The following is a 14,435-nucleotide window of genomic DNA, read 5'->3' on the forward strand; positions in this document are numbered from 1 at the left end:
TCCTGCTATAAGCTTTGTCAGTGCTGTACTACTAGCTGGCATGACTTCTTGAGCAAGACAGAGACCAGGTTTTTACAAATTCTCTTCTTCATACCCTGCAGGGTGGTCCCCTCTCCTGTGTCACTTCCACAATGCAAAGGCTGAGTTATAAACCATGCCCTTGTCAGTCATGCTGGATGTCTGTGATGAGGACCCAAGAGGTAGGTCTTCCTGCTGCTTCTGGCGTGGGGCACTATGGTTTGGCATCTCATTCTGATGGCACTGTCACTGCTGCAAACTGAGCTGCAAGGTGAGCAAGTCCTATTTAAAATCCAATGTTTTGGGCTCAAATACCCAGTCTTGACATTTAGCCTCTGTAGAACATGGATATGAATAAATTGGATAGAATTCTTGTAAATTATATGATGCATTCTTCTATGTGCAAGACTGCAGTAGCATTTAGCTATTTTCATAAAGTAATTTCAGTTCCTTATATGAATAGCAGTGTCGTCATGTATAACCAGATATTGGTATTAATATAGTATTCTATTTCTATACAAATAGCAAGTAATGCTTGGCATCTTTGTCATCTAATCCCTACCTATTTCTCTTGTACATCAGTATTTTCCTTTTGAGTTTTCAGAAAACACCTCCAGAACAACAGGGGGTGACAGAATTCTTAAACCAATTTCTGTGGTTTGGAAGTGAATCATGAGGGTATGAAAGCTGTAATTAGCTTTGGTAATGTGCCTGTAAATCAGGCAACCATACAACTGCAGTTAGGCTTTCTGAGATGCGAGGTTTGGTGCAAGGGAAATAATTTTAATTTCTTCTAGTCTTCACAGTCACTAAAGCACAGCCTGCTGAGGTGTTTAGTCCTCTCTGTTCTGCATTAGGATAGTGACTTGGATTTTCTGATGGTCTAATGATTGCTTTCACCAGTGTGTCCCTCCCATCCCCAGCTATTGACCAGGCTTTAGGGCACAGCCTTTTCATCACAGTGCCCTCCTGTCCAGGCAATTGCCAACTTTCGTGTCAAGGAGGAGACAGGACTTGTGGTCCAGAAAGCAGCTGTTTGGCTCCAAGATCTGACTGGGACTGAGTGACCTTGGAGCCTATAGAGGCTTACAATATGTACAGATTGCCATATCCAGCTTAGGATTTGATTTTCTGCAAGAGCTGATGAGGTTAGTGTTATCAGAAATTCCATATCACGGCATAAGACACAGCTCCACTTTCAACACAGCCTTTTCAAGTATTGCCATATAGCTTAAGGGATACGACTTTATTGCCATTCAACCTTGTCTTCCACTAAGGACCAAAATTTTGTTAGTCAAAAAGCCATGACAAATAGTAGGGTAATATTTGAGATCTCTTTGAATAGGGCTCCCTGCATTCAAAACCACTTAAGTATCTGCTTCTTTGTTACTCCTCTTGGAATATAGCCCAGATTTTTCTCAGCATTGCCCCTAAATTCCAAACTATGCTGGAGAACAGGGAAGGCTGCCTGAGGAAACTGCAACCATTTCAGAGGAATCAGACACAACCTTGCCTTTTAAAGCAGTTTGTCCTAATGTATTTAGACAACTGCCAGGTCAGTTGCAGGCCCACACAATTTTACATTGTTTCCCAAAGAAGAAATTGTCAGAGGTTTTTCTCTGAGGGACTGACTGCAACTCACTCAACGCCTGTTTGGAGTATGAGAAGATAAAACAAAAACATTTGTCTAGCATTTACAAGACAAAAATTGTAGGAGAACTTTGTTATTAAAAAAACCTACAGGTATTAAAAACCAAAATGTTATATCTCTACTGGAGTGTAAACCCAAAGGGAAGAAGGAAACTCTGAAACGCAATTGGAGGCTTTACAGATAAGCTTAAGCACTTAATAGTGAGGGATTTTTGCAATGTTTGAAAACTGCATCACACTCTCTCCTAGTTTTTAGCTCGGAATGATTTGTCCAGGAATGCTGTGATTAACAAAAAATTGAAAAAAAAAAATATTTTAGCATTCTAACACCCTGCTGGCCTTCCACTGGTTCAAATGTTTTAACAGCAACATCATAAAATCTCAAAATTTCCAGGTAGTTCCAGTTTGCTGTGGATTGTATCAGGGCTATAGTTACTGAGGAATTTAGCAAAGGTTGCTCTATTTAAATGTGTAACAGGCTGTGGGAACGTCCACTCAGTTCCTAAATTTGATAGTACAGTCTTAATAATTGTAACAAGTGGAAGGCATAAGAAATCTTTGATTCATGTTGAACAGTTTTCACTGTAGAAGACTTGGCCACCAAACAAAGTCTGTGTAGCTGCATGACCCCTTGGAAGGCAGCTTTGGCTCCATGGGATACTGCAGCAGAACAGATGATGGCTCTGAAGCAGGGATAGAGGAAGAAACAAATCAGAAAAAGGTACTTTATGACTCTTGATGCAGATCTGCAAAGATCTTCCCTGGTGAACAAAACCTGTTTGAGACATTCCTACCCCAGGCATTGGCCTGTGGTGCCACTTTGGCACTGCCGCTCACTCACCCCACAGTCTGGCTTTAAAGAAATCCAAAATCCCAGCTCCTCTCTGTTACTGAAAATGTCAAAAAGGCCTCAAAAAGCTGACTTGCCCAGCCCTGGTTTTGCTCTGTTATGCACAACTGTCCCTTAGACTCCTTTGTCCCTAAATGACCCTTCCTCCTCCCTTCATGCCGCTGCTCCTGTTTCTCCCCTCAAAGTCACCCTCCACATTCCATCCTCCTTCCTCAGCACATCCTGTATCTCTCTGTCATGCAGTGATGCTACACAGGAAGGGAGAAGTATAAAATTCAAAGGACCAAAAATCAGTTCCAGTGGACAATAAAATATATATCTATATAATTACTGTATGACACCACTACAGGGCACAGTGAAGGTTGTTTACTTGCCTTAATTATGTATTTCCCTACTTCAACATGTTTGCCTTTCTTTTAAGTTTATTTGTGTCTATTGAATTTTATTGGTTTTGGGATAATTACAACACCCTTGTTATTTCTTTTTACCCCCAAGTTACCAAAAATGCACTCTCAATTTCAACTCTGTTTTACCTCAATGTTTTCACTAGGGAATATACAGAGCTTCTTGTGTTCCAGAGCTAGGTTCTGTTAAATTATATTAAATGCAAATTTCATTTGTAATTTCTTTACTTTGAAACTGAAAAATAGTCAATTAAGGATCCTGTTATAAAAATTAGTGGCACTCATCTACACATCTCAGCTTGATATTCCTGACTAATTTTTTAACGTCCCAACAGTTGAATTTCTAAAAAAATATTTTGAGACACAAGATATTTTTCACTCACAGGTAGGTGACAGGAAGCTGTTCCCAGGTGAAAAACACTGTCAGAAGCAAGGACAACTATACCTTCTCCTTGTATCATTTTTCTCTGTAACAAGTAGTTTTCTGACTTGGATACCAACTGAAGCTCTCAGTTCCTCCCTTTCAAGTGATTTTGCCCACTAAAGAAAAGAGAATAGCCCAGTGTCCATGGAGACCTTCTGCTGCATCCCTGTTGGGAGCACCTGAGCTCCTGGAGGCCACCACAGCTCTGCTCATCCTATTGAAAAGGCACCAGAAAAGGCATCATGCCCCACATCCAAGGTTTGCAGCTTCATGTGAGCCCTGAAGGTGGAAGGCAGAAGGAAAGGGAAAGCACTGAGCAGTGATGCTGGCTGGCTATGAAGGGCACATTGTTGGTTCTAAACAAGTGATAAGGCAAGGGGAAAAAACTGTTTTCCGTGGCTGTGGAAGTGCAAATCCACCACCTCCAAATCATCATTAGAACTTCCAAAATGTGAAACCCCTCCAGAACCTGTAGACCATTCTTATTCTATAATATTTGCTTCTGGACCTAAGTTCTGCTGTGGGAATAAAAATTTCCTTGGAAATCAAAAAGTAAAAAAAAGTGAGGATTTCTCTTAACTCCTTTTAATGATGTCTGCATCCTAGATACTTCTTTTTTCCTCATCTAGTCATTACATTAGTGGAAAGGTCTGCTGGATTGTGGGGTTTAGACTTTTGATTTTGGGGGTTTTTAGGTGTTTGGTTTTTTTTTTTAGTGGATCTTGGCTCCTTTAGAAGGGACAGCCTGCTATAACAGGTGCATTGCAGACAGGTGCTGCATAAGGTTCCCTACATAACTCTGCCAATGCTTTTCAATCATGATCTACAACACCCCTGTTACTCCTGTGTGGGGCCTCCCCTCCAGTGCCATTGCCAAGGTTATGAATTATGCCATCCTGTATTGATTTGGACAAATGTCCACTACTGACTGGGTCGACACCACCCAACTTGGTTTGCAGGTAACACAGGCCAAACCTTGCAAGGCTCAAGCTGAGCATTTAACCCACTGTGCAGCCTTTCTCACAGTCCTTCTTTTTGATTCAGTCACACATTATGTACCCTGACTCCCGTGTAGAAGATTTGTGGCAATTGCATGATGTATGAGGTGCCATTCGTAAAATATTATTTAGTGTAAAACATGATGTTTTTTCTGTTGATTTACAAGTTGGATTTATAAATCTGCACTTCTCACAGTTTGAGTTATATATCTTGCCTCTGATTTATAAAACTCACCAGTAAATCTTTAGCAGAAAGTTTTGATTCAGAAATCATTATTTTAAACATTAGATTTAGCTAAAACATTCAACTGCTTTGTAAGTCATGGAATGGATTTACATACCCCAATATGGATTTACAAATTCTACAGCAGATTTACAAATCACTCTGAGAAATTCCTAAATAAAATGCTTTGATTTATAAATCTTCACTTTGCACTTAGGATACAAGTGACTGATTTATTATTCTGAAGCTAAACAATAATGATTTAGTTCATAAAATCTTACATTTACTTTAAGTTCTGATTTATAAATAGGTTTACTGCAATATAGGCCAAAAAAGGTAAGATTGTTTGGTGCAAAACTGCTTTGCAAACAGCTCCCTGCACACATGAAAGGCAGGACATTTCTGAGAGGTCATAGGGAACCAACTGATCAGAGTTAGCAGCAGGGCAAAGAAGGAAGAAAAATTGGGACAAAGAAACTTTTTATTTCTCAGTAATAAGACCAAGGTTTTGAGATGGAACATTTTGACTACCCTGTCAAAATCATTTCTCAGTTCAGAAAGCTTTCTCTAACCCTGATCTCAACCCCCAGCTACAGGGAAATAGTTTGAGTTCCTCCAATAACTCTAGGAGTTACGGGGAATTCTATTGAACATTATGAAGAGTTCCACTGAAAACTGGAGGAAACTTGTTCCTCTCAAGTGAACTTAATGTTTTCCAGCTTTTAGGCTCCGATGAGATGTCATTTATTTGCACCATTCCAGCCCAGGTGTTTCCAAGAATTCAACACTGAGTAGGAAAACAGGAAAGTGTAAGAATGAAGGAGATCCCTGCAAATGCCTCACTCTTTGATGGGTTCCAAAAACACTTCCATGACCAACAGGGCATTTAAGTATTTTAGATACTGGAGTAGTTCATCAAGAATATCCATCAGGGACTCAGAAGGAATACTGGACGACAACAGAACTGTCAGATAGCATAAACACAAAATGCAGTGGAACAGAAATTAAACAGTCCATTTTCAATAAAAGCCAGATATCCTGGAAAGGTTTTGGTAATATTTTTTAAGAAATTACTAACAGAAAGCTTTATCCAAAAAGCAAAATTCAGCTTAATTATCTGGAATCCCCCGAAGAAATCCAAGTATCCTGCCAAACTGTGGGGGACAGTGCCAGCACTCAACCATTGTAGAGGTTCCCTTTCAAAGCTCACTTCATAAATCTTCAGGAACTATGAGCAGGATGGAGAACCCCATTGATCTGAAGAGGATTTTCTTGATCCAGGTAGCTCTAATAGAGGGTATCAGCAACACTGACTCTGGGAGAGATTTGGAATTATTCCATGATGCAAGTTTGCTGAAGCACAGGCTTAGAAATCATGATTATTGATTTCATCTCCATTTCTAACACCAAATCACCAAGACCTAAATCCTTCCAGACATTAGGGTTCCTAAATTCCAATGGAATTTAGACATTTGCATAACTCTGAATGTATGATGATAGAACTATCTTTAGATTAAATCTTTCCCCCCTTGTCTAGAAGTTTCTACCCCTATACAAAGGGGCTGATAACAGCCAGGTGTTGCATCAATGTGCTGGGAGGTGGAAAAGACAGGAATTTTGAGGCACTGTGAGGCAAACACTGACCCTCTCCTCTCCCTGCTCTCCCCTCTCATCTCCTCAGATAAATATCCAGGATATGTAACGTACTTCTTCAGGAAGCATAGAAGTGATACCTGTGAACTGACACTCTTTGTTAGCCTTGAATGCTTCTTTGTAACAAAACAGCACTTGAGAAACTAAGAGCATGTATTGTGTTCTCCTGATGACTGATATACTACTTAGAGTATACTTTACTTTTACAATGCAGTGTTCAAAAGTTCAGTTTACCATTTATAAAAGGGAGATTATACCTTTAAAGCAGTCAAATCTATGGATGAAAATTGAATATAAGAACAAGGAATTTTTCCATTACTACATTATTATTAAATTGACAGTTTTCTGAAACTATTGCATTTGATTTTGATGTCAGATTTTTGGAGTAGAAGATATAGTTACACAGGATTGAATCCCTAGAATTAATATAAAATTAAGATCTAATCCAAAGCCAAAGAAGGGAATGACAGTGCTTTAGTTTCTGTCAGCAAGCTCTACATCAGGCCTCTTCTTGCTGGTGCAGATAATATAGCTGGTACAAATTCCAGTAAGCTCAAATGCAGGTAAAAAATGATAATGCTTACATGAACATATATACTATATGTATATATAACTAGCTATAAATGGCTCTGGTAAGGATAACAAACAAAAAAAAATTGCCTAAGTTTCATTTGTGAATTATCAGTTTCTAAAATTCCACAACTGTTGCAATAAAAACTGCAGCATTCTGAAACTTGATTTCTAGATTTGCAGGAGGCTAAAATACAGCAGAGAATGTCAAAGCTGTGCCATGCTAGACACATGCAGAGGTGTTTTTTTCAACTTTTGACACCTCAAGTGCAAGTCTTAACAGAGTGGTTCCAGAACACACAGGATCAGATTTTCTGCTTGATCTTGTGAGCCCACAGCTCTGTGTGCACCTGCATCAGATCACATAGGATACCTTTTAAGATACCAACATGCATTTTAAACATATTTATGGCATAACCACACCTGTATGACACTGTACACGCACAAATGCAAGTAGTAGATGTCATCATACATAAATTAGGGACTTGTGTATCTGGCAAACTTGCCAGAAAACATATTCTGTAATTCATGTTCCTTGCAGTGTCACACCAGACCCACTCTTGATCAGTCATTAGCCAAGTTCCCAACCTCCTAGTCAAAGGAAGAGTGAATTAGGATTTTGTTTGTTGGGTTGTTTTTCAGATTTTTTTTTTCTTTGCAAAGCACTTGTCCCAGTATATGCTACATACCAAATAGGGAGATCTTTTCATTCAGATTTTATATCTGTAGCTTCTCCAGTCAGATTCTAGAAGGACCAGGTAAGCCATCTCAGTGTGAGACTTTGTACTGGAGAGATAACTTTCTTGGCCAGATTTGTATTTAACATTTTCCATGTTCTCTGGATTCTTAGAAAATACCCATTCACCACCCTTTAAAAAAAAAAAAAAATAAAAAAAATAAAAATCTTTCTCCATTCTGTAAGGTGTACATTTTCACCTACCTTTTTAATTCACTTGGAAATACTTGCAGAGTAACAGGACAACATGCAGGTCTATTTTCACATTCCTGCCTAGTCTAACAGCTGTAGTTTAATTCCAGTGTGTTTGGTTCCAATGTGGTGGGTTTGGTTCACAGCCCGGTTGTACTCTGGCATAAGCACTTGACGTCACTGGGAACTCTGCCTCCTTACAGCATGGTTGACTGGCTCTCCCAGTTCAAAGCCAGATTCATAGCTATGTTTGATTACTTGCATTTATTTTCTTGACAGGTAGCCTTTTGCCGTAATTACGGCAGTAAAATTTTTTACATCCATGCTAACCAGTTTTAATGTTCTCAGCACAGAGCTAAGAACATGCACGTAGTGAAAAAGGGACCTATACAGGGCAAAGGAGAGCTTTAATGCTGTTCTTCCTTTTTAGTGTTCAGGGTGATTGACATCCATTAAGCCACAGATAAGAAAACTTGTAAGTTCACTGAATAAATCTCAGTATAGTGTAGCAAAGGTATTTTGGTGGAAACGTCTCTGTGACTGAGACGTACAGAAATCCTCCAGAATCAACACATTTGTTTGGAGCACTCTGTGATAGGGTTTTTATCTTGGTTTGATAAGACCAAACAGAACCAGCTGGACACACATGTAGCCCACACCCTGACTACACTAGATTGTTTCCTATGATGTGCTTTCCAGTGTTTCCTCCATTCACTGTTTAAGTGACAAGGCTTCCACTACTTGTCTCAGAAGATTATTCTGCACCATTAGTTAGGAGCTTTTTCCCTGACATCCAGGCTGAAATTTCAATTTTTAATTACTTTTTTTTTTCCACACTCCTAATGTCTTCTCTTTCTGTCCTTTCTTTGTGCTACTATAAACAATTCTCCATCCTTCAGGACCAGTTCTCAGCCTGTTAAAGCTTCTTTGCCTCTCGGTGGCAACACAAAGCAGCCTAGAAGCCAATGTAAAAGCCAGCAGAGGATCTCCTGGAGGAGGGGGGTCCCCAGCTCAGGTGGAGGTTATACACCAACCTTTCCCCCACTCTGTGGTGCAGAAGACCTGGTCACTAAGGCTGGGCTGTATTTGTAGTGCAAAGCTGCTGTGGATCTCTGGGGTCTGGCCTGTGCTGCAGAACTGGGTGCCTTTGAAATCAGCCTCTGACACTGCTCGTTGTGCTTTCCCTCCCAGACAGCAAAACTGTTTCTTTTTTCTGCCGGGCATTACCTTACATTTGTCCCAGCTGGCATTCCTTTCCTTATTTCTTTGGCATGTTTCTGATCTCAGTTCCCTTTCTATTATTCCGCTGCCCTCAGTGATATTTATAATGTCTCCAATTTAGTATCATCTGTGAATTTCATTAACCAGCTGTTTACTCTCCTCTTTCAGATCATTAACGAGAATGTTAAATAACACTGGACCTAATGCTATTCCCTGCATTACATTAGTAGGAAACTTCCCTGTGCTTGATACATTGCCTTTTTTTGTTCTGCTCTGTACAGCTCTCTAGCTCGGTGTTAACCCACATGCAGCATTTCTAGAAGCCAATGTGAGTTACCTTTGCTTATAAAATCTTACTGAACAAATTATCTGATGCCTCACCTAACCCCAATGTGCACCTAGCATCAGATATTAGGGGAATTCTGTTTCTAGGAAAAAAAAAAAATCTAGTTTTTTCTGCTAAAAAAAACATTCTGTATAAGCCACAGTGCTCATGATAGCAGCAAAAGAGGGACCAAAGCTGTTTCAGTGACTGCTACACTCTTGCTACAATATATTTTTCTCAGCATTAATGCTGCTTTATCTACAGTCAGTGCATTTCCCTGCTTTTGCATTTACGAAAAGACACTATTTAAAAAAGACAGATTTTTGCATGGTTGTGTTTCAAGCTCAGAGTCTCCCACGCTGCAATCAAGGGTAATGGCAACTACTCACAGGTGTACATATATCACATAAACAAGTGAAACATTGATTGTGAGGGGTGCAGTGACAGTCCTCTATCCATAGCATAATCTTCTCAAGAGATATTTAATCAGATGATTATTTACATCTTAAAGACCAAGGAAAGGGAAAATGTTAACATCGAATTATGGGGAGGAATGATAAAGAAGATGCTATGCATGAAGTGCTCATCACAGAACTGATGAATAAAGGGTTTGCCTGAATATGCCTTAACACCACTAGTGCAATCCAAGCCCAGCCACTTGCATGATCTAAATCAGCAGAATCCACTGAAGCTGGTGGAGTTTAAGCAGTCCAAAACCCAGGAGACTCTGCTCAGACCACTCTCTGAAGCTCTGAGTAAATCTCATATTTTTTCCCTAAGTTTTTTTCTACAATTTCTAAGTTAACTCATATTATGCAGCATAATAAACTAAGTTACAGAAAATACAGAGTCAAATGTCACCTTCAGAGGCTTGTTCTTTTGTGTATAAAATTCCCCCAGTTTAAAGTGACTCTGGGTAGAGATAGGACACTGGGCTGAAATTTATTCTACTAATATTTAAGTGGTAGAAAGCTTGCAAAAGCCAATGAGGTTTCTAGTGGTACATAAAAATACGTGGAGACCTTATGGCACAAATTATAGTTACATCCCTTACACTAAGTCTTTCCTTTAGTAAGTACACATTATCTACTGTAAGAGCTGTGCAGTTCAAGGAGTTTGCCATGAGGCACCCAGGTTGTGAGGGTGAACTCACAACTGGGACTGTTTAAAGCTCTGATCAAAAAAGAGTAACCTGGTGTTATAGCTGAAATTCTCCCCCTAATTCAAGAAATTTCACCAAAGACGACAAAATATCTGGAATTCTTTGGTTTGGGAGCCACGGAAAGAATAACAACATGGAAAGCAGAACAGGTCATTGTGCTCTCTGCTGGATTGGTTCAAATGTACAAACTCTCATGTCACTTCCAGCTTTGACTCCAGAATGAACCACAGACTGCAGAGATGTTAGAATCATAAACTAAGTTTTGAAATGGATCACAGGCTACTTTAAAGCCTGGGAAACTACTAAGTGCTTAGAGATGAGTGATCGGTGCACATCAACTATTACTCTTATTTTTATGGTAGTTGATGTGGGGATTTTTTGACAATTGCTGCTGTTAGGTAGGACATGCCTGAAGGATTCAGAATGCTGTTCTACACAAAAGTTAATGCCATGAATCTTAGCTTCGGGTCACTGTATTCTGATCATCCCTAATGACAAGTTCTGCAGTCAAAACCCACAGCAGAAATTGTAAGATGCCTATCGTTCACCTACAGCAGCAGCTCACCAGGGCAGCTGCTTACTCACAATCTGCAGTGTGCACATCCTTACTGTCCATTAGACTTGTAAATTAAATGCTGGAGTGGACTAACTGGACGGGATTTACATAAAATCTCAATCAAATTCACGGCAGCATACCTTCCCCTTTGGTAATTAGATTTAGTGGCAGTTTTGGTTTTCTGAACCCAATAACCCATCTCTTTACTTTATGATATCTTAGCAATCTTCATTAGTAAGTGAATTTCTATGCATCACTTTTAAAAAGCACCAGCTGCACCAGTAAAAATGTGCATCCATTCACTGAACAGTCAAAAAATCCAAATGCATATTAATACATCTATAGTCGTTGAACTCTCAAGCACATCTAAATAGTTATCACTTGTTCCTGATTTCCAGTGCAATATCACATGTGATGCTGATGAAAATACAATACAGAGGGTAAAAAACTGGCTGAAAACCATATCTGAAGAGTAATTATCAATGGTTCACTATGAAAAAAAAAAAAAAAAGGCAAAAAGGGGTCTAGAGCAGGTACTCTTCAGCACTCTCATTAGGGACCTGAAGGACAAATGAGAGGCTAGGCTTATAAAACTCCTTGAACAGATCAAACCAGAATGTAAAGCAAGTATGCTGAGCTATAGAGAGAGCCAGACAGAGTATAAAAAGGATCTGGAAGTGTTTTGGGGCCATAGAAAATGTTTAATGCCACACTCAGATGCATAAAAACATACATATACTATAACACAAGAATGACAAAAGGAAGTAATTCTTCTGCTTAATATATTGGGAAGACCCCAGGTGATACAAGTTTGAGGTACCTTTCTTGAACAAAGCTGTGATCCCAGTGGAGAAAATATAGGGGTAATGATAAATCAAGAAGCCATAACCTAATAGATTAATTAATCAGTATTATTAAGCCATTGAAGGAAAGAGTAAGGTTTGTTTCATGTTAACCTGATAACAATTTGCATTCACATTAAAGGCTGCAGAAAAGAGAAATGGATTCAAAGCTGCCCTAAACCACAATGAAAAGAGTAAGAAATAACTGGTTTAAATTACAAAAAGAGTCAAACTGGATATCAAGAGAGAATTGTCATGTGGCAAAAACAGCAAAGCACAGGAAGAGAATTCCTGGGCATATTTGCGCAGTTTCCAAAAATCATGTTTTTAAGCAAAAATGAGACAAGCATCTGCTGGGAATGCCAGAGGACTGATCAGTTACACCACCCCAGGGCGAGAGGATGGTCTTGATGCCTCCTAAGTGCCCTTCAAGATCGCATGGCTTAATTTAAAATCTCAGCTTTAATGTTTTCTGGAGAGGCCAGAAACACAAAAGCCCTTGTTTTGAGATGAGAAATACACAGATTTCCAGTTGTTACTTCAAATCCAAGAAGAAATGCTAAGATTTCATATTCACAATTCCTCCTCCTGAGCTTTTTTTTGCAAGACAGTGTCTTATGATGAAAAACTCCCCTGCACTACGAGCTATTCCAACACCTCATCTTTACCTAGTACTCCACTTGCTGCATTTCTTCTGGTACATTGGAAAAAACTGTGGCACATCAATTCAGAAGTGGTGGTACCTCTCTGGCACATGGACTGACTGGGTGGCTAACTGGCCATTACAGCTGTGGTTCACAACAGCACATCTTCACTTTATCTTAATGGTCCTTTTTGGATGCCCAGTTATGAGTAAGTGTGGCTTAAATGCTTATTCATTTCCATACTTGCTGCCAAAGGTTTTCTGACAGAAATTTGTTTTCCTTATCTTCCCATATCAAGTTTGTAGATGAATTATAAACTTTAACTGCTAGACATTCCTGTACCAAAACATTTAACTTCAGTCCAAGCTGCTGAGGGGCTCTTTTCATTTATGAAGATGATACCAGGCTGTTCCTTTTCCAGTAACACAACCATACCTTACTCCATTCTGTGTAGCCTCCCCTGTACAACATTTCCTGTAGAAATGGGAGATTAATTCCCTACCACAGTAAGAAGTTCTCTGGTCATTTTTTAGACTTAGTTCAACTAAAATTTCAAGTCTCTATGTAGTAAAGTTCTTCATTTGATTCTTAGACTTCAGGGCACAGAGGCAATTTGATTCTCAATCTCCAGTCCAAAGGACTGATTCTTAAAGGCAAGGAATGATGGTTTAATCACACCAAAAGGATACAGCAATTAGAACTCGAACTAAATCTGGACTTGCAGCAAATGCTGGTGGAGAAATTTGTGAGCTCTGTGTTCTTCATCTAGCAGCTTCTCTCACTGTTATGAGCTGTAACAAGACCACAAGGCAGTGACAACTGTAATGTAATGCTGATAACACTATTCTTGCATCTAGAGGGGTCAAACACACCATTATTAGTTTGTATGGGAATCTTTTATTGAAAAGTAGCAACAATGCACTGATGGAAACAACCTTTACATTGAAGAACATTTGAGGGCAGGAAATAAAGCATACTAAAATCTTATGTTAAGACAGCAGGGAGAAGAAAAGAAGAGTTGGCTTAAAGATGAATTAATTCCATAGCCAAAACCAGAAGCCAAAGCTCCCCTATTAATTCTCTTCTTTTATTTAAGCACAAAGACTTTGAGTCTTTCACCCTCCATCCTGGGTGCTGTGAAACTTCAGGAAGCCTCCCTGGGGCTGGAGAAAAGATGGATGTCCTCTGCTAACCTGTAGATGACAGAGTCCAAGGGGAGTCAGAGGTCTAAGGTGCAAAAGCCTTTGAATGGAGAGACAAGTTCAGGTCATTTGGCAGACACACCTCTCTCTCTAACTACTGCCTTAATTTTTTAGGTTGTATGGGCTGGCAGAGAAAGGGTGCAAATGTCTGGCCACAGTCTGAATCAGATTTTCCACTGAAGATCCTGGAAGGGATGAATCTTTGTTATCTACTAAAATGTTGACAATGTAAAAAGAAAATCTATTTTTATCATCACCATTAACTTCAAGGAATATCCTTCTGTTAGCAGAAGGATAACTTGGCTAACAGGGAGCAACCTGAGCCACAGGAACACTGCCTGGCCTTGGACTCCCACTCCTTCACCAAATTAGCTTTTAAAAAGAGCACAACACTAGGACAAGAACTGATGGCAATGAGTAACTCCAGGCATGCAATTGAGAGCAAAACAAGGCTGCACAAACATGCATGGGAAAACCTGATCTAAACTGTCATTACTGAACATCCCCCCCAATGCAGATAAGGTCCAGCTGTAGCTGTGAAGATGACATTCCTCTCTGGAGAAGAGCCAAATTGGAGGAGGATGTGTCCCACCACCATTGCCTTGATGTTTGAGTTACTGCCAGCTATGGAATAGAGAATTCATCATCTGTCAGTGACCTCCAGGATCAGTCAAAGTTTTCATTGCTCAGAAAGGAAAAAAAAAAATCAAACAAAAAGTAAAACATCTGCTAGGAGAATAAGCTGCATTTTATGGTGTTTGCTGT

This window comes from Manacus candei, unplaced genomic scaffold (genome assembly GCF_025592945.1).
Source record: "Manacus candei isolate 608988 ecotype Guabito, Panama unplaced genomic scaffold, ASM2559294v1 h1tg000065l, whole genome shotgun sequence".
NCBI classification, from domain to species: Eukaryota; Metazoa; Chordata; class Aves; order Passeriformes; family Pipridae; genus Manacus; species Manacus candei.